The sequence below is a fragment of the Aethina tumida genome, chromosome 6, assembly GCF_024364675.1.
Source record: "Aethina tumida isolate Nest 87 chromosome 6, icAetTumi1.1, whole genome shotgun sequence".
Classification (NCBI taxonomy): Eukaryota; Metazoa; Arthropoda; class Insecta; order Coleoptera; family Nitidulidae; genus Aethina; species Aethina tumida.
Window position 1 is genome coordinate 8589495 of NC_065440.1, and position 27366 is coordinate 8616860.

The window sequence follows — 27366 nt, forward strand, 5'->3', positions numbered from 1 at the left end:
ATGTATCTGTAAGAAAAATTGTGAAAACGTTGGGGAAAAGCATGAATTATTAATTTTGTTTATTTTATTTTTTATTGAACTTATTATGTAGCGGAGGAAGTGTGCCACTATATGTAGTTCAGGATTATACTACTTGTTTACTCGATACTTTTTTACTTCCAATATTAAAATTTCTCTCTTGTTTTAAAATCCATTATAAATGTGTTCATTTTGTCTAATTGTCTAACAGTTAAACATGTTAACACACTATAAGCGGGTCGGGTAAAAATACCTGCCTCGAGAATTGTCGCTTATTAGCGGGCCGGGTATTTTTACCTTTTTGAATGTACTTACTTTAAAAGCGGGGTAAGATAATTTTACTCTATTGGTTGGTTTACATACGGAACTGAAAGAATTATCTCTTATTGTTTGTTATGATTCAACAACTTGTACCATCGGCTACAGAATTGCATTATCACTTTTAAAGAGAAAATTGTATGGGACTATCAATTTTTTTATTTATTTTGAATAACTGTATGATTTCTTTTTATTTCCAATCTTATTTCTTTTAAGGAACTAAATTATGACATACATTTAACTTCAGAATTATTGCTGTTTGTGGAACAATAAATTAAACGTTTTTTGTCAATCAAAGTTTACTTTTAATTTAGTTATTTCAAATAATTGGATTATAAAATAAGGATTATAAACAATTTGACTATTTTGATCCACGCGTAATGTTTTCTGATTATTATTATATAATCCAAAGCAAATTCGAACATTTACTAACAAGAGGTGTTGAATATTTTTTAAAATAGTTCAATATTTAGTCGGTATTCATAGGGTTATAAAATATTCATATAAAATAAATAATGGCTTCTGACAGTGATAGCGAAGTTTACGCAGATAATTTATAGCAAATTTCAAATGACGTCGATATTGCTGAATTAGATAGCGAGTGTGAAAGCGATGAGGACTTCTTTCATCCTAGAAAACGTGTAGTTTTACCAATACTGTCTAGTGATTCTGAACAAAGTGACAATGAAGAAGTTGAGTGGTCAGAATATGATAATCCTCCAAATATTGAACAATTTTTAGGACAAAGTGGCGTTGTTGTGATACCAAATAATCCGGAAAGTGTGATTGAAGTAGTTCAACTTTTCATAGGGAATGATTTGTTTGACTACATGGCAGAGGAAACTAATCGTTATCACTCACAAAATGTTGATAGGTTTAAAGACAGTGGAAAATCCGTGAAATGGAAAGACGTGTCTACGGTAGAATTAAAAAAAAATGTTAGGACTACTTCTACTTATGGGGAAGGTTCGTAAAGACAGTAGGGATGAATATTGGTCTACAGACAGAACAATCGAAACTCCAATTTTTGCGCAAGTGATGAGTAGAGATCGTTTCCGCCAAATATGGTATTCGTGGCATTTTTCTAACAATGAAACTGACATTAATGAAAGAGATCGCATTAAAAAAATTCGACCAATCGTATCTTACTTTACATCAAAATTTGAACATGTATATAAGCCACAACAAGAGTTGTCATTAGATGAAAGTATTATGCCATGGAGAGGTCGATTAACTTTCAAGGTGTATAATGCTTCAAAAATCACCAAATATGGAGTTCTTATTCGGATGGTTTGTGAAGCAAAAACGGGATATATATTCAATTTCCGAATATACCATGGTGAAGGAAATCGACTTTGGGAAACAATTTTACACCTCCTACAGCCATATAAAAACTTATGGCACCATGTCTATATATGGACAATTATTATAATAGTATTGATACGAGCCAAATCTTGTTACGACATGGATTCCGAAGTTGTGGCACTATTCGTAAAAATAGAGGCCTTCCTACATGTATACAAAATGTAAATTTAAAAAAAGGTGAATCTATGTTTCGTCGCCGAAAAGACAATGTTACAATGTTGGCAATCAAAAAGACCAGTTCGAATGATATCTACAATTCATTCAGCCCGTACTATAGAAATATTGATTGGAAGACAAAGGAAAACATTTGGAAGCCGATACGCGTTATTGATTACAATAAATTTATGAAAGGTGTAGATCGCGCTGATCAGTATTTGTCATATTATTGTATAGTACGGCGCACAAAAAAATGAACGTAAAGGGCAGTGATGTTCTTACTAAACGGGGCTCTTTTCAATGCTTTTAAATTTTTTAAAACTTTAAATCATAATTCAAAAAAAAGTTATAAAAGCTTTTTGCACGATGTGGCCAAAGAATGGATAAGTGGCAATGACGTAGATAATACTGATGATCCAGAACCCAGCACTTCTGGTACATGCAGAGGAAATGATTTTCCAAATAGATTGTTAGTTACCAAAAAGCACAAAATTGTAAAAATATTTACGGGAGGTAAAAAAAAGAATCCTCAGAAACAATGTCGTGTTTGTGCTATTCACAAGAAAAGGAGTGTAACTTGTTTTATGTGTCAGTTTTGTAATGTGCCTCTTCATAAGGGAGAATGTTTTTTTAAATATCACACCGTAAAAAAATATTAGTATTAGTAAATATTTAAAAAAAAAAAAATAACATTTTAAACGTGAAATTTTTCGCAAATTTCGCCCGCTACGCACATCAGTTTGAACTACCTGCGGGTCCATATCATTCGTTTAAGTCTCGACTTTTGACGAATAAATGCGAAGGCATACGAAAGCCGGCCGTTCTGCGAACAGCGGCGCGACGGATTTGGACCGGAACTGACGACCAAAAACTGCGTGTTCATTATAGCAAACCGTAGAATATACAAATCTTGGTAATTCTGGTGGAAATGCGTAGATATTTTGTAATATGCGAAGCAGATATAAATCTTTTTTGGAGTAAAATTAAGTATTGTTTATGTCAACATACGAAGAATCTTCGTTTATAAATTAATGACACGCTTTATGAAGTTATCTTAATATTAACTACTCCAGACTAAAAATTTGTTTAATAATTTTAATAAAAAAATATTGAACTTGAACAATACTTTAGAAACATTATGTACAAAGTATGAAATTTTATAAATAAATTTTAAAACAAATATGATATTAATAACTAATGTAACCAAGTAATTTTAAGTCACAATTACATTCAATAATTTTATTTATTATTGTAAGTAATACCTCGTGAATTTTTCCCTGTTATTTTGTTTATGTGTTATATTTATCCATATATTTTCAATGTTCAAATTTTTAAAAATTTTAATATTCATTACAAAAAATTGTTATTTTCAATTATTGTAATGCTTGTAAATATATGTAACACAACAAATGTATATAAAAATAAAATATATGACTAATATTATCGTATACTCAAGATATATTAAATTAAAAAGTTAACTGATATTTGTTTCTTGTTTTAAAATTATCCATAAAAGTGAACCTTTTGGATTATGTTCTTTGTTTTTAACGGAAAATCGGAGCAGTTTAACCTTTTTAAATATGGACAAAAACACAATTCAAAAATAATTCTTTATTTTATGGATTTTTATCGTTAAAGGTTAGTAATATATAAAATTATTTTGAATATTTTTATTATCATGAAAAACTCAATGTCTGTTTCTTCATATGTAACGTGATTGTAATCAATTAAATTTTAAACTTTAAAAGCAGCGTCTCCCTGTGTTAAATTCGCTATACAAACGCCGTCGACGACTTGGAACAATTCTCAAAAACTTCGGAATTAATCTATTTCACATTTTGGGTGTGGATTAATAAATATTTGATCTTTGACATGAGATAGTTTTGAAGTCGTAATATTCTTTAATAACAACGATATTAATGGTCAAACTTAGGTCATTTTCTACCAAGTTTATACAGCAAATTCTAACCTAACCTAACCTAACCTAACTTAAGTAATTAAAATTAACAAAATATATTGTTGAAAAAATCTAAGTTGAATATGTATTTTAACACCGGTTCCCCCCATTTATCTTCATTCAGTGAAAAAAGACATTTAATTGGAGGGAATTCAATTAGACATATAGTTGAAATTTGGTACGGGATTATGTTTAAAGGTAAATTTGTGTATAATTACGGGGCAAGATCTGTATCAATAAGATAATTAATTATATAAAAAAATTTGGTAAAATGTCTAATTTGAATAAGTATTTCAGCTCCATATAATAGAGATAATATGTATATTTAAATATATGTGTTTTTGAGCACTGGTGTCCATATTTTACCCAGCTTCAATGCTTCTTCTTTTCTGTTGAAGTTGTTTTCGTGTTTATGGATTTCAAATGCTTCCCTAATCATTACCTTGCGATTTAAATTAATATTTATAACATGAATTTTTATTAAGATATTTATTAAATTAATATATTCATAATATATTTTATTTATTTTAATCAACTAAAATAAACGATATAAAATCATATATAAAATTCTCGTGTCACAGTTTTCGTTCCCATACTTCTCCGAAACGGCTTGACCGAATCTCATGAAATTTTGTGAACGAATTGAGTAGGTCTGAGAATCGACCAACACCTATTTTTCATCCCCCTAAATGTTAGGGGTAGTCCACCCTTAAATTTTTTTTTTATTTTTTAGACAAAATTTTTAGTTTCTATTTTTTTATGAAACAACATACAAAAATACATACAATCCTAAATTTTCACCCTTCTACGATCAACCATTATCAGGATTTCTTCGGCGATATATTGGGTATCCGTCGACATTTGTGACCGTATCATTGGTAAATTCTTTAGGGAAATTTTTAGTACATTTTCCATTTGCCATGCAAGGCGATCAACTATTAAGAGTACCACATGGACCATGAATCATGTTTGTTGTAACAATAATAATAATAACAAAACAACGTTTGCCGGGTCAGCTAGTAAAAATATAAAAAAATAGAACTAAACCAATAATGAAAAAACAACATTACTTATTTCGTTTCAATTGTTTCATCCATATAATGTGCGTTTGTGTGTGCATTTTGTTTATTATTTCACTTAAATAAAGTTCGTTCAAGATCAATAATATTTCATTGAACTTCCAACAGTACTGTTTTGATAGACAGAAAACTAATATTAATAAATATTATGACAAATCAAATTTCATTTAATTTTTGACAATTTGTTTTTTTTAAATAATATTTCTAATATCATTTTAAATTTTTAAACGATTCAGTTATAAATATTTTAAGCAACTAAGACCAAGATTTTTTAGAAAAATAAATATGATTATAATGGAGAAAAAAGTCTGTAATTTAATTTCGGAGATTTTTATGCAAATAGTATAAAATAATACAAACTCATGGGTTAATAATATATTTACTTTGTTACATATTTAAAAATAAATCATGATTTTTAGAGGGTGACTGTTCAAAGGTGGATTCGGAATTTTGAACAAGAAAATCGTACCACTAACAGATCATGCCCAGGCAGGACATCTTTGTTAGGAACAGGTCAAACAGAAAGAATGGTGAATGCATTTGTTGAAGACGGATTTCAACGAACTTCGACTTTTGCCGCAGAGTTTGGAGTAAGTCCAAGCACAATAAGAAGAACCCTTCATAATCAAGGTATACATCATCGCCAGCCCGCTACTAAAATTAAACTGTCCGAAGAAAACAAAAGTGAAAGACTGACTTTTGCCCTCGAATACACAGATTTTAATTTTTCTACTACTGTTTTTTGTGACGAAAAGTTCTTCCAGTCATCTCAGCATGGAAGGTTACATCTTTGTCGGCGAAATGGTACTCGATATCAGGAGAACCACATTGTACCGAATACTGGATCCACTAGGATTTGTATCAATTTGTGGGGTTGGGTGAGTGCCGCTGGTCCAGTTATCTCGAGGTGCTGAATGAAATAATGTTGCCTTCAGTGCCTGCGGTGTATTCTGCAGATGACATGCCGATAATTAATTTTGTGGATGACAACTGTCCAATTCACCGTGCACGCATTGTCCGTGAGTGGTTTAATCAGCACCCCGAAATAAATCGACTTCTATGGCCTCCACGATCCCCAGACCTCAACCCCATTGAAAATCTTTTGGGTTTGATGGTTCAAATGTGGGAGAACAAGAATGAGCGCACCAGAGAGGAACTGTACAACCATTGTACGCGTGTGTGAGAGGAAGCAAGAGGGCGCAATTATTGCCAAAACTTTGTTGCTTCCATGGGCCAATGGCTTCAGGCAGTGATAGATGCCAATGGTGGATATACCAGATATTAAAATTCATTAAGGCAAGTTAATATAAAGCAGTATTCATTTAAGAAGTTTAAATATTTTCAAAATGTTTATGTCTTGTGAGACTGTAGTATTTTAGCTTGTCTTAATGAAACATTTTATTTATTGTAGTATATCCAACATCCAACCCCACTAAAATGTAACATTCCTCCTTTTTAATATTATACAATACTAATTATATTTTATAATTTTGTATTTATATATTTTGTTTCATTTTAGTTGTTATTTATAGAATTATTATATATTATCTTGTTTTAGTTGTTATCTATAGAATTATTATACATTTAATACTAATATTTAGTTTTGTTAAATACATTCTTATTTTTGAATTTATTTGTTTACTTTAATTATACATTTAACTTTTAATACGAATACGATATGGTAAAAACTTTCGTATGATAGAGTATAATTCTTAATTACCAACATATTATATGATAATTGAGTAAAATACGTTTTAGAATAAATATATTAGAATTAGGAAAACAATTATTATACGAATTAAGCAATAAGAACTGTAACTATAAAAAAGTTGTATACATTATTAATCGATTCAAAATATATAACAAGCGATATTCTTAATTTGTCAAATATTAATGATACGAATCAATCTGAAAACATTTATTTACTGTATCACAATTGAACACTCCCACAGTTTTACTACTATCCCCTCCACTTTCACACACCCGCCCCAAGCGAATATAACCTTCAAAGTGTAACTGCAGATCTGACGCCGACCGTATATTAATATATAAAGCAGCTTATTCAAATTAGAGGTTATTTTATTTCTAATATGATTGTAATGTAAAGTAAACATCTTCAGTACTAAATTATTGAATTACAAAGCATAGTATCCAAGTATGATTTTATTTATTAAGAAATATAAGAAATAGCTTACCTACGACAAGAGAGAGAGAGAGAAGCACTAGAGAAGAGAATTTGGAAGAAAGAATGGAGAAAGAAAACACGAATTAATAATTGGAGTTGAAGGAGCAAATGAACACACAAATGGAGTAGTAGCGATCAGGGAGGCGCTAGAAAGAGAAGGTTTAGATGAAACTTTCTGAACGGTAAAAAAAGGAAAGGAGGGATAGTAATTCTACAAAGTATTAATAAGGACCAGGAAGACAGAGTAAAAGAAGCTCTCCAGAAACAACATGGCCTAACGGTAAAAAATCCAAAACAACATCAGCCACAATTAATAATTAAGGGCGTTGAGAAAGGACACAAAAAGAGGACATAATAGAATAAATGTTAAGACAAAACAAAGACATAAAACAGACCCTAACTGAAGAAAGCCTTAAAAACACAAAAGTTGTAGTAATAAGGGACACCAGAAATCCCTACAAGGAAATCGTTATAATAGAAACAGACCCCACAACATTTAGATACCTCATCAAAAAAGAAAGAGCAACCCTGGACCTCATTCATGTATACTTTGAGGAACACATCGAGGTAGCAATATGCTTCAAGTGCTGCAGGTTCGGGCACGTGGCAAAATACCGTAGAGAGGACCCAGCATGCAGGAAGTGCGGCGGAAGCAATCAAGGAAACGAATGCAAGGAAGAAAGTCTGAACTGTATAAACTGCCAGAGAATGGAGTTGCAAGAAAGACAGCACAGCGCAACCGACATGAAATGCCCGATGCTAACAAGAAAGCGAGAAATAGCGAGGTCCACAAACAATTACTAAAATCATCATGGCTGAACAATTAAAAATTATACAGATAAACTTAGACAGAGGTAAAATGGCAACGACTTTACTAGAAGAAGCGACGCAGGCATAGTGATAGTACAGGACCCCTATCGAAAACACACCATGCACACACACAAAGACTAGCATCTGGTACAAGAGACACGTTAAAGCAAAAACACTAATAGAATACATATATACAAATTATACAACGATAAGGGTCGAAGTAGGGAGAGATAAAATTCACATAACCTTAATCTACGACGAACCCGGGGGAACCACAAATACGAGACTCCAACAATTCGAGGAATGTTGGGGAAACAATAGACATAGACACTTACTAGCAGGAGATATTAACGCTTATAATGAAGCTTGTCCATCTCCCCGTATTTTCCGTACCCCATACTTCTTTTATTCTTTACTGTCTCCTTTCTCTTATGACAGTTTTTGACTTCATTCACACTTCTTCTTCCTCATTTGTTTCTAGTCTATCTCTCCTCCTCTCTTTCGGATTTCTCCTTGCCCACTTTACTTCCATTTTTCCCTCATTATCCCTTATGATCTTTTGTATCCCCAAGATCCTTGGGTTTACTTTATGTATTCTTAGATTTCTGATTATGTCCGATATGTTCAACCTTTTCTTTCTAACCATCCTCTTCTTGCTTTTGCTGCCCTTCATACCCCTTCTTCTTTTATTTCTCCTATTTGTATATTTCCTTTTTGTTTCCAACTCCTTATTTCTTTTTCGTTTCTTTCTTTCATAAGTATTCAAATAACCACATATATATCTATTCTCTTTATTTGCCTTCTCTTTTATCCATCCTTCTCCCCTCATTTCATGTATCATTTTCGCCCTCGTGCTCACTGGTGGGCATTCAGCTAACACTCTCAGCGCCGCTGTTGGAGCTGTGTTATTGCTTTCAAAAACTGTCTTTCTATACCCTTCAAGACTTTTTTATATCTTTTCCTTTGGGTTTTCTCTCCCCATACTTTCACCCCGCAAAGCACAATCGGTATCACTGTACCCTCATAATTTTTTTTTAAAAACCACATGACTGCTACCCCTTTTTCTTCTACTTAGTCCAAATACTTTTCCAGCTATTTTCTTAGTCTTTTTCCTCATTTCTATGATATGTTTATTCCAACTTAACTCCTTATCTAGCCAGACTTCCAGATTCTTGACTTCACTCTTCATTTCTATCCTGCTTCCTCCCATGCTTATTCTTGGTCCTCTGCAGTTCTTTTTCCTCGGTTTCCACCACCCTTCTGTCTTTGTTATGCTATACTTCAGTTTTTTCCTATTTGCCCATTCAATGCATTCCTCTGTTACCCTTTCCCATCTACCTTTATGTTTGTTCCTCTTATTATAATTGCTTGATCGTCTGCATATGCCATCATTTTGTAGTTTCGTCTCCCATTTACTCCCTCTCATACCTCTCTATACCAACTTTCCATTAGTGTTATCCACAACGAGGGGCCCAGGCTTGAACCTTGCGGGCACCCTTTTACCATACCATAGCTGCCAAAATTTCCTTTTACCTTCCTATTTGTCAAGAAATCTTTTACCAATTTACTGATGTCCTTCTCCATTTTTACTCTCTTGGGCTCTTCTAATATTATCTTTCCCTCCGCTTTGTTAAAAGCGTTTTCCATGTCCAAGAATACCACCAATGTAAGTTCTCCGGCATTCTTTGCTATTTTTACCTCCTCCACCAACTTTTCTACTTCTTCCTTCACTAAAATCATATTGTTCCTCATTCCATTTCCTTTTACTTTTCATTTCATATACCAGCCTGTTGTTTATGAGTTTATCTGGAACCCTACCCAGAGCTGGTAATAATGAGATTGGTCTTAGTCCACCCTTCTCTTTTGGCAGCCCCACTAGTTTCCATATTTCTGGAAACACACCCTCTTCTTTGCATCTATTATAAATGGTCAGGCATTCTTCCCCCTTTTGGTTTTCTATAATCGCTAAACATGCATTCGGGATTTGATCTTCACCACCCGCCTTCCCCCTTTTCATATTCTTTATTACTTGTCCCAGCTCTATCCTGGTGAAATCTTCTCTTATTTCCCTATTCAGGAAGTATTTTTCCACTAACTTCTTTTCCTTTGACCCCTCTTTCTATTTCAGTCATTCCTAACTCTCTTTTCCTGACTAGCTTCTAAGCTTTTCCCCACGAATCATTCTGAAAATCTTCCTTTTCTACCTGTTTTAACTTTATTTTCTTTTTTAGTTCTTTTAGTTACTGGATGAACCTTCTTTTCTTCCCTTTGTTCTTCTTTTCTTTCAATTTGATATTCCCTCCTTTTTATTCTTGTTCTTTTTCTACTTTCCTCCATCTCTTCATCCCACCATTCTTGTGTCGTTCTGTTTCTTTTCTTCAGCTTGGTTCCCTTTTTACAGGCTCTCTTTGTGTATATTTGCGTCTGTGTTACCTTTTCCGTCAGCGAAAGTTCTTCGTTGTCCACCCATTTCTTAATTTCCCGTCTGAACTGTAGCCAGTTCGCTCTCGCCATATTCCAGTATCGTTTTTCCATCACTTTTCCTGTGTTAATATCGATTTCCCATTCTAAATATTCGTGATCACAGAGTGTCTCCTTTTGGAGTACTCTCAGCTTTCCTACCGTTACGTCTTTCGTTATTATTACATCTATCCAACTCACCCCTTGTGCGTCCATGAATGTAGGTTCTTCACCCAAACTTTGTGCAATATCAAAATTATTTTCGATGCACCAGTCCTCCAGTCTTTGCCCTCACATGGTATCCCCTTCCTTCATTTTCAGAGTGCACAGATCGTTTGTCTACCTGGTATTACGCCCTCTGGCTCCAATGACATCATCATTCAATGTAGGCTTCTTATAACATTTCTAACGTAGCCCATATCCAAATGTTCCCATTCTTCATTTAAAACGTCTCCCAGCTCATCAAAACCCTTAGTCTTATATTTATATTGATTAAAACAATTATTAATATACAGATATCTGTGAGGTGGCCAAGGTTTCAAGGAGGAATATTTTACAAATATTGTCACACATTTTGAGCAAGTAACTAAAATCTGACAGAGACAATTTCAACTGTAAAGAGTTGTCAGTCAAGTTTGACATATTTCGATTACCTGGATTGTCAGAACAAAAATCAAACTATATGACAGACTACTTGCGACAGCCGACAGAGTTGCAGATACGTAAGGTATTAATTCATACCAATTTCTGTATAAAACCACTCTGAATGAAATGATCTCGAAAGCCTAAACAATAATATTCCAGTCATAGATGCACCAATATGCGATATCCATGACAAATAAACCCTTAGTCTTATATTTATATTGATTAAAAAATTATTAATAATATACAGAGATATCTGTAAGGTGGTCAAGGTTTCAAGGAGAAATATTTTACAAATATTGTCATACATTTTGTACTAGTAACTAAAATTTGACAGAGAAAATTTCAACTGTAAAGAGTTGTCAGTCAAGTTTGACAGATTTCGATTACCTGGATTGTCAAAACAAAACTCAAACTATATGACAGACTACTCGCGACAGCTGACAGAGTTGCAGATACGTAAGGTATTAATTCATTACCAATTTATGTATAAAATCACTCTGAATGAAATGGTCTCGAAAGCCTAAACAATAATATTCCAGTCATAGATGCACCAATATGCGATATCCATGACAAATAAAACCTTAGTCTTATATTTATATTGATTAAAAAATTATTAATAATATACAGAGATATCCGTAAGGTGGTCAAGGTTGCAAGGAGGAATATTTTACAAATATTGTCACACTTTGTGCAAGTAACTAAAATCTGACAAAGAAAATTTCAAGTGTAAAGAGTTGTCAATCAAGTTTGACAGATTTCGATTACCTGGATTGTCAGAACAAAACTCAAACTATATGACAGACTACTTGAGACAGCCGACAGAGTTGCAGATACGCAAAGTATTAATTCATTACCAATTTCTGTATAAAACCACTCTGAATGAAATGATCTCGAAAGCCTAAACAATAATATTCCAGTCATAGATGCACCAATATACGATTATCCATGACAAATAAACCCTTAGTCTTATATTTATATCGATTAAAAAATTATTGACAATATACAGATATGTATATATAATATATAGATATGTATTTGCTGCTGGTCCTACAGCACCCGGGTTTAATTTAAAAAAGGGTAGTCCATATCTGGGAGTCTGAAATTAAAAAAAAAGTGGCTAGGAAAAATAAAGTTGGATCCAGGCATTTTAAAAATACTTTAAAAATTGCAGTTTGCCAACATGAGTAATAAAGGGCATGTATGTACGACCACCAAGCAAAGGATGTATTAAAATTGTACAATTTACAATTATGTACAAGTTGTACTGATTAAGGGAATAATATGTTCATGGAAGCATCTGATTTTTTATGATTTCGATTGTAAAATGACTTCGGCTGTTTTAATGGAAATTATTAAATTCAGGGATTCCAAATGTCGTGTATGCATATTATTTTAAATGGCCCGCGTCTAATTTAGTGTTCAATGTTACCTGACAGAAGTCTCTGACTATCACTTAATTTTAGTTATTATTAGTAAAAAACAGCATAATGTCACTTTTGTACGAATGGTGTCTTATTATATTGTTTTGTGCCATAACAAAGAAATTTAGTTACGTTAATAAATATTAAGTTAGAAAACCGATATTTTCATTCATACACAACACCAAATTAATAAATATGCTCACACATGAGATCAAAAATGTGTCATCCTGATTTATCCTGATGAACGATGCATGCAAAGAATATTTTGGAGATTTAACAAAAATGAACAAGTACAAACTTATGAACTGGCAATGGCAACTTACGGCACAGCAGCAGCCCCACTTTTAAGCTTTAGATGTTTAAAGCAATTAGCTTTGGATCATTTAAAAGAGTTTCCCGAAATTAGCAGAGTTATTAAAAATGCTAATTCAAAGGCAGAGTTCTGCGCATTCAGTGTGAATTGTCAGACATCTCACAATGGAACAAGTTCAAACTGCGCAAATGGTTGTTATCCAAGTTTCAAGTAAACATCAATGTAAATGTTGGAGTAATTTGTTTGGGACCAAGACGCTTGGTATATTATAGAGTGCTTATAACGACACTATTCAGAAAAACAAGTCAACTTAAATGTTCCCAGCAATTTCCTCCCCATTGCACTCATGAATTGCAACCCCTTGATATTGCCGTCAATGGTCCATTTAAGCAAAAAATTGCAGTAGCACAAAATGATTGGCTGCTCCAACATCCTGGTAAAGCAATAACTACATGATCTGCCAGCCATTGTGACTCCAGCATACTTTGCTTCGCATATGCCTAATAACATTGTCATAATTTTCAAAACCAGGAATTGACATATCTATCGAGGATGAATCATCTGTGGTAGCTAATGGTTCACTTGCAATGCTTGATATTATTCAACCAATAATAGCTTCAGAAACGAGGATACAAACGCCACAAACTGTATCTCCTGTATTCAACGTACCAAGTAATGTCAGCTTCCGTACTAACGTCAGAAATGGTTAAACTTTACCCTAAAGCTCTTCCACGTAAAAACACCGCAAAAGAACGAAAGAAAGGCTGTTCACGAATTTTGTCGGAAACCCCAGAAAATAATGCAATAGTACAAGCATATTTAGAACGGATGAAACGACTAGAAAAGTCTTCTATTCATCCAATCAGAAAAGAATACAAACCAAATACTAAAGAGAAGAGATTGACAAGTCAAAAAAATCAATTACACCAAGCTTTGAATCTGAGGAACACCATATGTCTATAAATGGGGACACAGACATGGAGTGACAGTCATAATAAAGATGAAGAACTGCACAATCCACTCCCAAGCAGTCCTCTAACTAGTGAAAACCCGGATATTGGGGACTTTGTATTAATTCAATGCCTCTCAGAGAAACAAAAAGCATCTTTAGCTTTTACTGGTAGGATTGAAGAAAAGGACTTTAATAGTTTTACTATTAATTACTTGAAGAGAAAAGGGTTTTTGTTTTACTATCCTGATAAAGAAGATAAATGGCCTATTACTATTTTGGATACAGTATCAAAGCTGCCAGCTTCTAATAGTGCATCAGGCACATCAAGAACTGCAGCAAAACTTTCTTTTGATTTCAATTTTTAATAGACTAATGTTAATTATGTCTTTGTTACCGATGTTGAAGTCTGATTTTTAAATTTCAAAGATTAATATTAGAACCACTGATTCATAGGTGATTAATAAATAGACAATTTCATTGACATAAGTTATGAGAGCACAAAACATTGTCAAATTAACAACCCCAATGTTCAAGGAGCAGCAGGTTATAAACCTTATTTTTGACAATGGTAACAAAATTGATCTGAAGTATAATAAAATTAACACAACAGAATGATAAATCTTAGCATATACATAATATGTATACAATTGTAGAACCATTTCGTATGTTACATAATTTTAAATTGTCCTATATCCGATGTACTATTCCGTGTGATATTAGCATTTTTATGGAAATTAAAACATGTTAAATATCTATGATAATCCTCTTGTAGCTGAAGAAAATCGGTCTTGATGAGCCCTTTCCGGAAAATGATCCAAATATCTAAAACAATAAAATTTGATTGATTGAATAAATTGATATTAAAAATAAGTTTGTACCAAAAATTCTAATTAAATCTTCTTTCTTAATAATACACTTTCTTTAATATACTTTTGTCTTAATTATGGTGATTATCATAGTCTCAAATTGTGCAAAGTGCAACATATTGAGAATAATGTTGCAACTAAAACTTCTGGCTGATATTTCCTTTAATTATCTACAAACTTCTTATGAATCACTTGGATCAACCTGTGTACATTTATATTGTTTATTATTAAACATTGTACTGGATAAACACTGTCATTAGTGAACTAAATTTTAAGTCTACACAGGCAGAGATATTTTGTGAAACCTAATTTCATTTCTTTTTCAAGTAATTTAATATAATTTTTTAACATTCTCCTCATTAAATTAATATAACTCCATTGATTACAAAGAAATTGTTAATTATTGAGGACAAATACATAATTTTTCTTTTAAAAAAATATAAGTAAACATACCCCAACATTAAATTTGATATTGGTTCCATAAATTTCAAAACTGCATAAAATGATTGCTTCTGGAAAATCCTTCATACAATGTTCATTGTGATTCAAATTTCATTAGCTGAAGTCTTCTAAAAATTAAAAAATATATTGTTCAGATTGTTTCTAAAATAGGTTGTCAAAACTTGAGAACAGGTCGAACTCGCCCAATAATAAAGACTTAATAAATTTTTCTTAAAGTAAATAGTCTAGCAAATTTAAATTTTAAAAATTGTGTTTTTCTCTCAGTAACTGCCTAAAGCTAAATAATAAATTTAAACTAAAGCAATGATAAAAATATAATCTATTATCAATTGACAGAAGTTTTGTTTTTAAAAAATAAAAATAAAACAAAATATAGAAAGTTATACAAGAATTACAATTATCATGAAGACTGCACTAAAAGTAAATGGTGTAATGATTTATATCAGTCAATCAATCCTCCAATATCTTGGTTATGATTCACTCAATAAACAGGACTGCTTCTAAGAAATATTGAATGTGACTGTGATTTGTTGATGCATCTTCATTTTTGCTTCCTATAAATAATGAAAAGAATTAAAATATATTTTAAAAATCTATTTTAGAGGTTCAATAATACTTGGTTGTGGTGTAAAGTTGTAGCAAATTCTTAATTTCACAAGATGAAGTACATTTTCATGAAAAATTTATTAGAAACAGTTTGAGGGTCCTTATTTTCTTCCTTAATATGAATATTAAAATTCATTAAAACGTGCCACAAAATTTGAAATTAAGTAAGGAAACTTTAAATTGTTCAATTTTTTCAATATGGCAAAAGAATAAAAGTGAAAATGAAACAAAATCAATTAATTATATAAACAGAAATCAAATTTCATAGAATAATGTATAAAACAAAACAATTTTAAGTCAAATTCACTGAAAGAACCTTAAAAAAATTTAATTACCTTAAAAAATATCTTTATGTTGTAATGAATTACGAACAAACCATAAAATTTGAATTTCAGTAAAAAAAATTTAAATTGGTGAAATTGTTCAACTTACTAAGAGGAAATAAGTGAAAATATAACAAAATTAATTAAATATAAAAACAATAATCATCAAATTTCATCAAATAGTGTTTGAAATTAGCCAAATTTGAAATTTAATTATGGAATTTTACAATTTTAAATTAAAATCAGTCAATTAGCAGGTGTTAAATTTTAAATTTTTCAACATAAAATTATTAAAGAACGATATCTTAAAGGAAATATAAATTTCTAATAGGACTACATACATACATATTCCACAAGCTTGTCGATTGCTACTACAGCTGGAACTCCAGACTATTCCACCTATCTTGAATTAATATCATCACTTTCTTTATCAAAATACATAAGTGATTTAAAATAATCTTATCAAGAAAATGCTTCTGCATGTCAGCTTCTTCTTTGTATGCACTGTGTCAGACGATGTAATTATAGTGTCTCAATCGAACACCCAAGTCCTTGAAAACATTTTATTAATATTATTGTTAATAATGTTAATTTGGTTATTTGTATACTTACTTTTATAATAAAACTTTTTTTACTTGAGAGAATGTCTTTGTTCTTAGACTTTGACAACTCAGACAGTAGAATCGTGTCCACTTTAAAACTTGTATCGGTCACATCATTTCCCTTGGGCAGGAATTTCGTTTTGGCATTCGTCTTCAGTTTTACCTTCGTCTTTTCCTTTTGTGTTTACCTCTTTTCCGTATAAGTCAGCTTTAAACATAACCTATATAACCAAACTTACGCACGTGTTACCTACTACCGGTTTTTTCAAACTGGACCATAGAAAAAGTTGTTTAAGATTATGTACCACTGATACAAAAGTACAAACAAATCACAGAGCAACAAACAGATTAAAGAGATAGACATATCGCAATTACTCTTTGTATTGTTTTATGATAAAACTGTATTATACCGGCATAAAATTAAGTTGGTAATTCTGAATCCGACTGTCTAATTAAAACAAAGCATTGCGATGGCCTCAGCGGGTGTTGACGCAATGTGATTTCTGCCCAGTGCTCTGAATGTCGACGTGAAGAAATTCAAGCAAGCGCGGGTAAACGGCGGGAGTAACTATGACTCTCTCGTCTATCTCGGCACTACCGGCGCGCGGGGACAAGAAGCCTCTACCAGCCACGAGGCCCGTCTTCGCAGTGGATGGTTCGAAGATTCCCGTGGTTCAGGTGCTCTCCACCTTTAAGTACCTGGGCCACCATTTTGGTTCCACCGGGATTCATAAGCCATCAATTTGTAATCTGCAGCAATGGTGTGCTGCCCTCCAGAGGGCCCCTCTCAAGCCCGACCAGAAAATCGCGCTACTGAGGGATTTCATGATACCCAAGGTTCTCTTCGGCCTGCAGAACACCCGGACTACAGGCTCCCTTCTCAAAGACGCGGACCATCAAGGCCGCTGTGAAGAGGATCCTCCATCTCCCCATCCACACCCCTGACGCTTTACTCCACGCGAGCGTTAGAGATGGGGGCTTGGGTATTATGGAGCTTCGGACGTCAATCCCTCAGCAGCTACTGGGAAGGATGGAGCAACTTCTGGCCCGAACGACCGACCCCACCATCTTGGCGGTCATGCAATCTGAGAGGCTGAGGACCGTGATGGCAAGAATCCAGAAGCTGGCTGGCGACATAACCTCCAACCAAAAATGGCGCGAAGCCATCATTGAGGGTCCCCTATCCACCGGGGTCGAGAGATGTTTTCAGATGACAGCTCCAGCAGGACGTGGGTCACCCGCCGACCCAATGGCTGGACCGGAAGGGACTTCGTCAGGGCCATCCAACTGAGGACCAACACTCTGCCTACCGTGGGGATTCCATCAAACCCTGCGGATAGACAGAAATGCCGCGGAGGATGTAACAGGACCGAGTCGCTATCGCACGTTCTTCAGGCGTGCCCTGACCTCCATTACGAGAGGATAAAGAGGCACAACGCGGTAGTGACGAAGGTGGCTGACCATACCAGGCATGTTGGATGGCCGACCGAGGTGGAGCCGCACGTGCGTCACCGAGATGGAACCCTCTTCAAGCCCGATCTTGTCGTCCACTTGGCCGACAACGTCACCGTCGTGTCGGACGTGCAAGTATCGTGGGAGAAGGGGGACAGTTTGGACATCGCGTGGGACCGGAAGAGGCTAACCTACGACAACCCCAGGTCCGTCGAGGCTGCAAAGCTTAGATGGCCTGGGAAGAAGCTCGAATTTCTGCCCATTATCATCGGGGCCCGTGGCATATGGCCACGATGCAACCAACCCACTGAAGACACTCTGAGGCTTAACCAACAACTGAAGTCCGGCTGCATCAACAGCACTGTCAAATGGGGAAGTTCAATACATTCGAGCTTCATGAGGCGCATCTTCCGGTGTGGCAGGGAGTTCCGCGGGACGAGGAGGACAGCGCCACCAGACCTTCCGACCCAGGGACGCATATAGTTGAGGATCGGCCCGCAGTTGCAAAATAAAATTTAGTTTAGATTTTTATTTTTGTATAGTTTAGTTATATTTTTGTCTTGTATTTTATAAGTTTCTTTTCGTATCATTTTATTATTATGAGATATAAAACACATTGTACTTAATTAAGCAATGACATGTCATTTACAATATCTGAATAAATGATTTAAATAGCCAAATGCCTCGTCATCTAATTAGTGACGCGCATGAATGGATTAACGAGATTCCCACTGTCCCTACCCACTATCTAGCGAAACCACTGCCAAGGGAGCGGGCTTGGAAAAATTAGCGGGGAAAGAAGACCCTGTTGAGCTTGACTCTAGTCTGGCACTGTAAAGAGACATGAGAGATGTGTAAAATTGTCAATATTAAATTTAATAAAAATTACAAAATTTTCAAAAGTTCAACAAAAATTACATTATTGACAATTTTTTATATTCTATTTTTGATGAACTTTCTGAAAAAAATAGGTCAGGTTAGGTTACATTAGGTTTCCATTTTTTTTTCCGTAAACACCGTGTCAGACAGTAGTATGATAAATAAAAATTAACTGCTTCTCAGAGAGACATAAATTTAATTGCTAATACTCTATTGCTAATGAATAGTAGATTCTGCTTAATTGCAGTCCGGCCGTCCCACATAAATGGATGTATATTTTTCTTGTTGATGTTCTGTTCTTTATCTTGTTGATGTTTTGTTTCAATCCGCGAGGATGTATAAGCAATTGCCTCAATTCTTAGTAACTAGTTATATTCTCGCTGAAAGAGGGACCAAACAGTTTCAAAAGCATATCGCCCCAAAATCGCGGTATTAAAATACCGATACATCTCTATTCTGGGTTATTTTCTGTAATGGCCCACTACATAGTAATCGAAGTGAACTACTACAATTTCTCGCTTGTCCTTTTGCAAGATACAACCTCAATTAACAACGTTTATATATAAAATAGAAAAATTGTAACCAATCAGAATCAAACACAAAGTGGACCCAGTGGAGATTGAACCCCAATACAAAATAGGACGTTAATCATATGAGGTGAAGGTGGACTAAATAAAGTAAGTCTCAGATAGTAAATGAATTTGTTTTAAAATATTCCTATCTTAATGTCTACGTTAGTTGATTTTTAATATCTGTGTTTTCTTTTCGAACCCGTATCGAGTGTCAGGGTGTGGTCGCACAATGGTTCGAAGTTTAAATGATTGTGTCGTGTCTTTAATTAATTTACAGAATATTCAGAAATTAAATTAAATTAATTAATGAAAGTTTAATAAATTACCTCTACGTGAAATTTTAGAGAATTGTAACTCTGTTCTTTTTATTTATGTTTTTACAATATTGTTAAACTTAATGAATTGATTTTTAAATTATTGAAAATATTTGTTTCCTTATGCAAATAACATCAGAATTGTAATTTTATTGAAACAATGTGTTGCATTGTATTTTGAATTGCATTAAGGTTTTTTAGACCAAGTACATTATTATTATATAGATTAGGGTTTGTTTAGTTCATCTGATTGGTTGAAGTAGGATCGTTGTTGGAGACATTCAGATTCTTAAGGGTCTTAAGTCACCACCTACTTCACCCCCTTCCTAAAATCCGAGGTTATAATATAACTCGGGGATTCATTTATTTCGGAAGATTTTACCCGAATTTTTCAAGTATCAAGATCGAAGTTCTTTTGGTTAATTTTACTTACTGTTAGTCAAATCAATGGTTTTAATATTCGTTAAGTTCAACCTTTTTGCCAAGTATTTAAATAAATCTAAATCATTCAGTTTTTATATTTTTAATTGTTTTGTTTTTGTTTTTCTTATATTTATTTGTTAATATAGTTAGGTTGTTTAAAATTGACTTTTAATTAATTACGAACCATAAATTAAAGAACAATAAAACATTGAGTAGAAATTATCTAATATTTCGGTTTGGTGAGAGGTGTGAGTATTAAGTGTAATACATCACCTTAGTTGAAGAAGATCTGTTCAACAAAAACAAAGGTTAGTGACATTGAAATTGATTATAGGGTAAGAATTGTATAGTCTAACCTCCTCATCAATATCTTGTGAAAAATTTAAATCGCTCCCTTTAACCTGTTGTAACGAGTCTTTCAAAAAGACTTTGGTTATACCGATTGAATTATCATCGGTAACCCGTTACACATCTACCTTTGGTACATGTTTATATAATACCATACTGTCTATTGCGAAAGCTTCATTTAGAAATTACCGCTACCACCGCAGTACAAATATACCACCACTACACCAATCTTATGTGAATGAAGCTAACACTGGCTGCAATTGGTATTTCTTTAATTAAGCAATGTATAGAATGGACTTCGTCCAAAATCTTGTGAAAATGGCTGTAGAAAATCGATACTGAACCCTTTTATTTCGACACAGATTGTCATAATATCTAAAATATAAATATAATAAAAACATGCATAATGAAATTGTCATATTGAATCATCATTCTTTAACTGAAATATTTAAAACTGGAATAACAACAAACAACATAAAGTAATTACCTGTAACCTTGATAAAAATATATCTCAGTTAATTATGCGTTGAATAAATTAAAAACTTCAAAATATTTGACTAATAATACATAGCTGAGAGCTATTGCAAACCTTAATCGACAAAAAATTGTTTCATATACTCTACTACTTTGTATATAATTTCTCAAATTTTATTTAAAAAATACTTTTATTACATCAAACATCCTTGAAAAGTATTTGAATTTTTTTATAAATGTAAATGTAAATGTAAAATGTACAATGTACAATGTACAATGTACAATGTACAATGTAAAAATGTAAAAATGTAAAAATGTAAAAATGTAAAAATGTAAAAATGTAAAAATGTAAAAATGTAAAAATGTAAAAATGTAAAAATGTAAAAATGTAAAAATGTAAAAATGTAAAAATGTAAAAATGTAAAAATGTAAAAATGTAAAAATGTAAAAATGTAAAAATGTAAAAATGTAAAAATGTAAAAATGTAAAAATGTAAAAATGTAAAAATGTAAAAATGTAAAAATGTAAAAATGTAAAAATGTAAAAATGTAAAAATGTAAAAATGTAAAAATGTAAAAATGTAAAAATGTAAAAATGTAAAATGTAAAAATGTAAAAATGTAAAAATGTAAAAATGTAAAAATGTAAAAATGTAAAAATGTAAAAATGTAAAAATGTAAAAATGTAAAAATGTAAAAATGTAAAAATGTAAAAATGTAAAAATGTAAAAATGTAAAATGTAAAATGTAAAATGTAAAATGTAAAATGTAAAATGTAAAATGTAAAATGTAAAATGTAAAATGTAAAATGTAAAATGTAAAATGTAAAATGTAAAATGTAAAATGTAAAATGTAAAATGTAAAATGTAAAATGTAAAATGTAAAAAGTAAAATGTAAAATGTAAAATGTAAAATGTAAAATGTAAAATGTAAAATGTAAAATGTAAAATGTAAAATGTAAAATGTAAAATGTAAAATGTAAAATGTAAAATGTAAAATGTAAAATGTAAAATGTAAAATGTAAAATGTAAAACGTAAAATGTTAAATGTAAAATGTTAAATGTAAAATGTAAAAATATAAATATTTTTATAGACCCCGTTGGCTCACAAGTCTGGAATAGTGAAGAAATTGTTGTTCAAAAAGGGCCTTTTTGTTTTACAACATCCGCCATATCCGCTAGATTTACCACCAGTAAACTTCTGGTTACAGAAGAGATTCAAACATCACTGTGTTTGTGTACCCGGTTTGCGTATCTCACTTTGTATACCTTAAATGTACTTTAAACTAAACGAACTAAAAGTAACTATTTTACTGACCTTTGGTTTCACTTCTTTCATATCAAGTTCTTCGATCATTCCTGTCATGAGGAAACTGAAACATTCTGGGAACCTCCTTTGTTCCATCGTTCATGACTAAAATAAAAAATTAAGGTTAATATTAAAGACCAAATAAGATTCAACAATAATCATTTTAAATTCTTTAAATAAAAAAAATGTTTATAACAAAATAAATTATAAAGTAAAACACTTATTTACTAATAATAAAGAAAAATGTTTTATAAAGTTTGCTAGAATATTCACTAAAGTGAATATGTTCCCAATATTTTCAAAGTTACTGGAGATAAATCAGATAAATAGATTGTTCTAAACATTAGTGAATAAGTTAATTAAATTGAAACAACCTATAAACATTAGACAAAAGGTACTGCTTGTAAAATATTGTTTTTCAACTATTCTTCTAAAAGTAATTAGTATATGCAACATTTCGATCTTAATTAAATTGTTTCCAGTAAATTATATTGGTGGTATCGTTTTATGGTATATAATTATTTAATTTTTAGTGACAAAATTATTTACTTTTTTTATCAATTTTAAAATACCAATCAAACTAAAATATTTCTTATTATTTATTTCTCAAATTATCATAATGTAATAAAACCCATGTTTCACATTATTAAAATTAAAAAATATTGATCAAATCATTCTTACAATATTCATGTACATGAATAACAAAATACCTGTTCAGCTGAACTGTGATTCAACTGTTTGTTCATATTTGTTTCCCTTTATCTAAATGTTAAATTGATCACTTATTAAGTCCGATAAAACGAAACTAACATTCCGGAAGCTTCCATTGTTTCATTGTCCATTACTTAAATCCAATAAATTGAATGTTTACACAAACTTGATGCATTGAGAACCTCATTTCAATTATTACTTTTTGTATTATTAAAAATTACAGTAAGAACTGGTTCTAGGACTAGAAACATTAGTAATTTTATGTAAAATGAATTTTAACTTAACTAAATTTAAATCTATACATGCCTACTTACTGTTCAGGTTCTTTCGAAGTAAAAAAGTCATTACACATACTGATATGCCATAATTAGTTAAATATTTATTATTTTCAGTAATATTGAATCTTACTATTAAAAATTGTTTTTAACATAACAATTAAATCTCTTCATATATATTAAAATATACATTTATATTGGTTTATTTGAAAATAAAATTAAGGTTTGTATAGATCACACATTCATCGGTGGACTAGATGTAATTGATTACAGCTAACCGGACTTAAAATGAGATGAAGAAACTAGTATAATTTAATTTCTATATATAAGCAAATTAACTTAGTGCTAAATATATTCAATTGTTTGAATGGTGTCATATCATTGCAATAAAGTATTATCCGATTAAATGCGATGGGTACCCGTATGCGCCCGAAGTTTTCGTGTTCGCACTCAACATTTTCGCGCGTAACGTAGGACGGCTCGTTATTTAGGGTTTATTAAACATGTAGATTTTTAATAATCAAATATAAATAGAAATTAATTTCAACGGTATATATGTAGGGGATTGTAAGCACTACTTTGAATAATCATCTGTTTGACAATAGTTGTCAATGAATAATGTAACAGTTGTATGTATTCGGTTATTAATCTGGGATAGATTTCTAAATGATAATTTATCACAGGGTTTAAATCTTTATATAACGTTAACATTTTTAAGTCAAAACAGTTGGAAACATATTTGTAGTACATTAATGTTTATTATTTGCTTGATGTAGTTATATATAACGAACATGTTAATGAAGAATGTATATAAATTAAAACATGTTTGGGTGGGATTGAAAGTAAAAAGTATTAATGTAATAATATACTTAAAATTTGTAAGCAACAAAAATTAATATGGTAATTAACAACTAACTGTTAATCAATCCTATTATTAGTAATTTAATTTAATAAACTAAATAAATCATAAGAAAATAAATCTAATACTATTAGACTAAGTTCACGTAATATCACCTTGGTAGATAATCTGACGTATAAAGATAATTTAACATTGATTAGTTCTTTTTCATTTTCCTTTATAGTGGGATACAATTACCAATAATAATAAACTGAAGCATTCATTGTCATCTGCACAACAATCACAGCCTTGTAAAATAAAATATCGTATTGGAAAGGTTAAAATATGAATTATAATATATTATATATTTAAATATACATATTATCTCTATTATATGGAGTTGAAATACTTATTCAAATTAGACATTTTACCAAATTTTTTTATATAATTAATTACCTTATTGATACATATCTTGCCTCGTAATTATTCACAAATTTAGCTTCTAACTTAATCTCGTACCAAATTTCAACCATATGTCTAGTTTTTTAATTTTAATTCCCTCCAATTAAATGTCTTTTGTCACTGTACGAAGATGGATGGAGGAGAACCGGCACTAAAATACATATACATACTTAGTTTTTTCAACAATATATTTTGTTAATTTCAATTACCTTAAGTTAGGTTAAGTTAGGTTAGATTAGATTAGATTACGTTAGGTTAGGATAGGCTAGGTTAGGTTAGAATTTGCTGTACAAACTTGGTAGAAAATGACCTAAGTTTGACCATTAATATCATTGTTATTAAAGAATATTACGACTTCAAAACTATGTCATGTCAAAGATCAAACATTTATTAATCCACACCCAAAATGTGAAAAGATTGATTCCGAAGTTTTTGAGAATTGTTCCACGGCATTTGTATAGTGAATTTAAAACAGGAAGACGTTGCTTTTAAAGTTTAAAATTTTATTGATTACAATCACGTTACATATGAAGAAACATGTGTGTTAATATTTATTAATTGACATTGAGTTTTTTTATGATAATAAAAATATTCAAAATAATTTTATATATTACTAAGCTTTAACGATAAAATCTATAAAATAAAGAATCACTTTTGAAATGTATTTTTGTCCATATTTTAAAAGGTTAAACTGCTCCGATTTTCCGCTAAACACAAAGAACATAATCCAAAAGGTTCACTTTTATGGATAAATTTAAAACAAGAAACAAATATCAGTTAACTTTTTAATTTAATATATCTTGAGTATACGATAATATTAGTCATATATTTTATTTTTATATACGTTTGTGGTGGTGTCACATATATTTACAAGCCCGTGTGTATATTTAAATTTTTAATATTATATTTTAATGTTCGAATTTAAAATGTAGAGATAAATAATTGTACATTACAGTTTTTTGCAATGAAAATTAAAATTTTTAAAGATTTGAACATTGAAAATATATGGATATATATAACACATAAACAAAATAACAGAGAAAAATTCACGACATATTATTTACAATAATAAATAATATTATTGAAAGTAATTGTGACTTAAAATTACTTGGTTACGTTAATTATTAATATCATATTTGTTTTAAAATTTATTTATAAAATTTCACACTTTGTACATAATGTTTCAAAAGTATTGAAGTTCAATATTTCTTTATTAAAATTAAATTTTAGACCGGTGTAGTTAATATTAAAATAACTTCATAAACCGTGTCATCAATTTATAAACGAAGATTCTTCTTATGTTGACATAAACAATACTTAATTTTAACCCAAAAAAGATTTATATGCGCTTCGCATATTACAAAATATCTACGCATCTCCACCAGCATTACCAAGGTTTGTATATTCTATGGTTTGCTTTACTGAATACGCAATTTTTGGTCGACAGCCCCGGTCCAAATCCGTCGCGCCGCTGTACACAGAAAGTCATCGTACGGCCGGCTTTCGGATACCTTCGCATTTATTCGTCAAAAGTCGAGACTTAACCGAATGATATGGACCCGTTTGAATACTAATTTACATTAATGAATATAAAATTATTTAATAGTAATGTATTTCGTTAATCTAAATAAATGTATTTGTGTATTATGTTTCTTAAATATTTAAATGTATTTATTCCTAGTTTTTAGATAAAATATAATTAATTAAACAAAAAAATATTTTTTAATTTTGTCTTTGTTTAAAATGAAATGTTTCAAATGTATAGTAAAGAAGGATTAAATATGATATATTTTCTTATGATAATCAAATAAAAATATGGGCACTAACCTTCAATAATTCACCAAAGCAGCATTATGGCATTGCTTCTAGAATTTCTTTTTAAAAACCTCCAGTTTAACAGATACACCTTTGTCATCGTCACCTAAAATTATTACTAACTTTATATATTCAAATTAATAAACTGATATGAACTTAAACAGTTTATATTACGTCAAATCCCTTCGTATTCTTAACTTAGGGTACCGGAAAATTGACAGATGGTGTGGAGTTCGAAGAAAATACAATTCTCAAACACTAAAGTTTGTGGTCCTCAGTTTAAATTAAAAAGCAAACAAAAAATACACAAACAGGAACACTCACCGTCTCCAGGACAATCAGTATCCCAGGGGATGAGGAAGAAATACCTAGAAAATATCCCCGACTATCCTCGTGGTTGTTCCGATACCAATTGACACAAGCTATATATACTGTGCGGTATACATTGTAATATACAGGAAGGAACATATGACAAATAAATCTCGTTTCATTACGTCTGCCTCTTTCTCTCTAGCTCGTTGAACACAAGTTACACTTCAACGAGAGGTAATTTTTAAAAATGTAATTACACGGGATGATCCTTAGCAACAGAAACACAAGAGAACAATAGTAACAGAAACATTTTTAATAACAAAACACATTAATTAATTAATTAATTAATTAAGTCCCGAGACTAACCCAGAAATGGTCCTAGTAGTACCAAACTGGCCACGTTTCCCTAGAGTACGAACCTTTACATGAAACGTATAAAAATTTCAAGTCGATCGGACCACAAACAGCAGAGTTATCGAGGTTAGAGTAAAGTCACTTTGTAATTTGTTTGAAAATTGGAGAAAAGCGAGTTTCGCGTGTTGATAAAACAATGTTTATTAATGGGTAAAAACACCGTAGAAGCCCAGCAATGGCTTGAAAAACATTAACCGGACTCCTCTCCATCCAAACCAACGATTTGTCAGTGG

General features: G+C 31.5%; 2 long non-coding RNA genes and 1 pseudogene across 3 annotated transcripts; 1 reads left to right on the top strand and 2 right to left on the bottom strand.

Moving 5' to 3' along the window:
* The first annotated feature begins 851 nt into the window (after positions 1 to 851).
* On the top strand, positions 852 to 6076 carry LOC126265976 (piggyBac transposable element-derived protein 1-like; annotated as a pseudogene).
* Positions 6077 to 12049: 5973 nt separating this feature from the next.
* On the bottom strand, positions 12050 to 27049 carry LOC126265884 (uncharacterized). The gene is made up of 5 exons (XR_007548366.1): positions 26732 to 27049; positions 26420 to 26513; positions 24587 to 24743; positions 22316 to 22411; positions 12050 to 12089 (listed from the first exon to the last, which is right to left on the bottom strand). It is a non-coding gene; the product is annotated as an uncharacterized LOC126265884 (long non-coding RNA).
* On the bottom strand, positions 14186 to 17113 carry LOC126265878 (uncharacterized). 2 transcript variants are annotated; one of them, XR_007548360.1, is made up of 5 exons: positions 16549 to 17113; positions 16278 to 16487; positions 15403 to 15561; positions 14558 to 15114; positions 14186 to 14501 (listed from the first exon to the last, which is right to left on the bottom strand). It is a non-coding gene; the product is annotated as an uncharacterized LOC126265878 (long non-coding RNA). The 2 variants fall into 2 exon arrangements; XR_007548359.1 differs by having other exon boundaries at positions 14187 to 14501; positions 14999 to 15114.
* Positions 27050 to 27366: the final 317 nt, after the last annotated feature.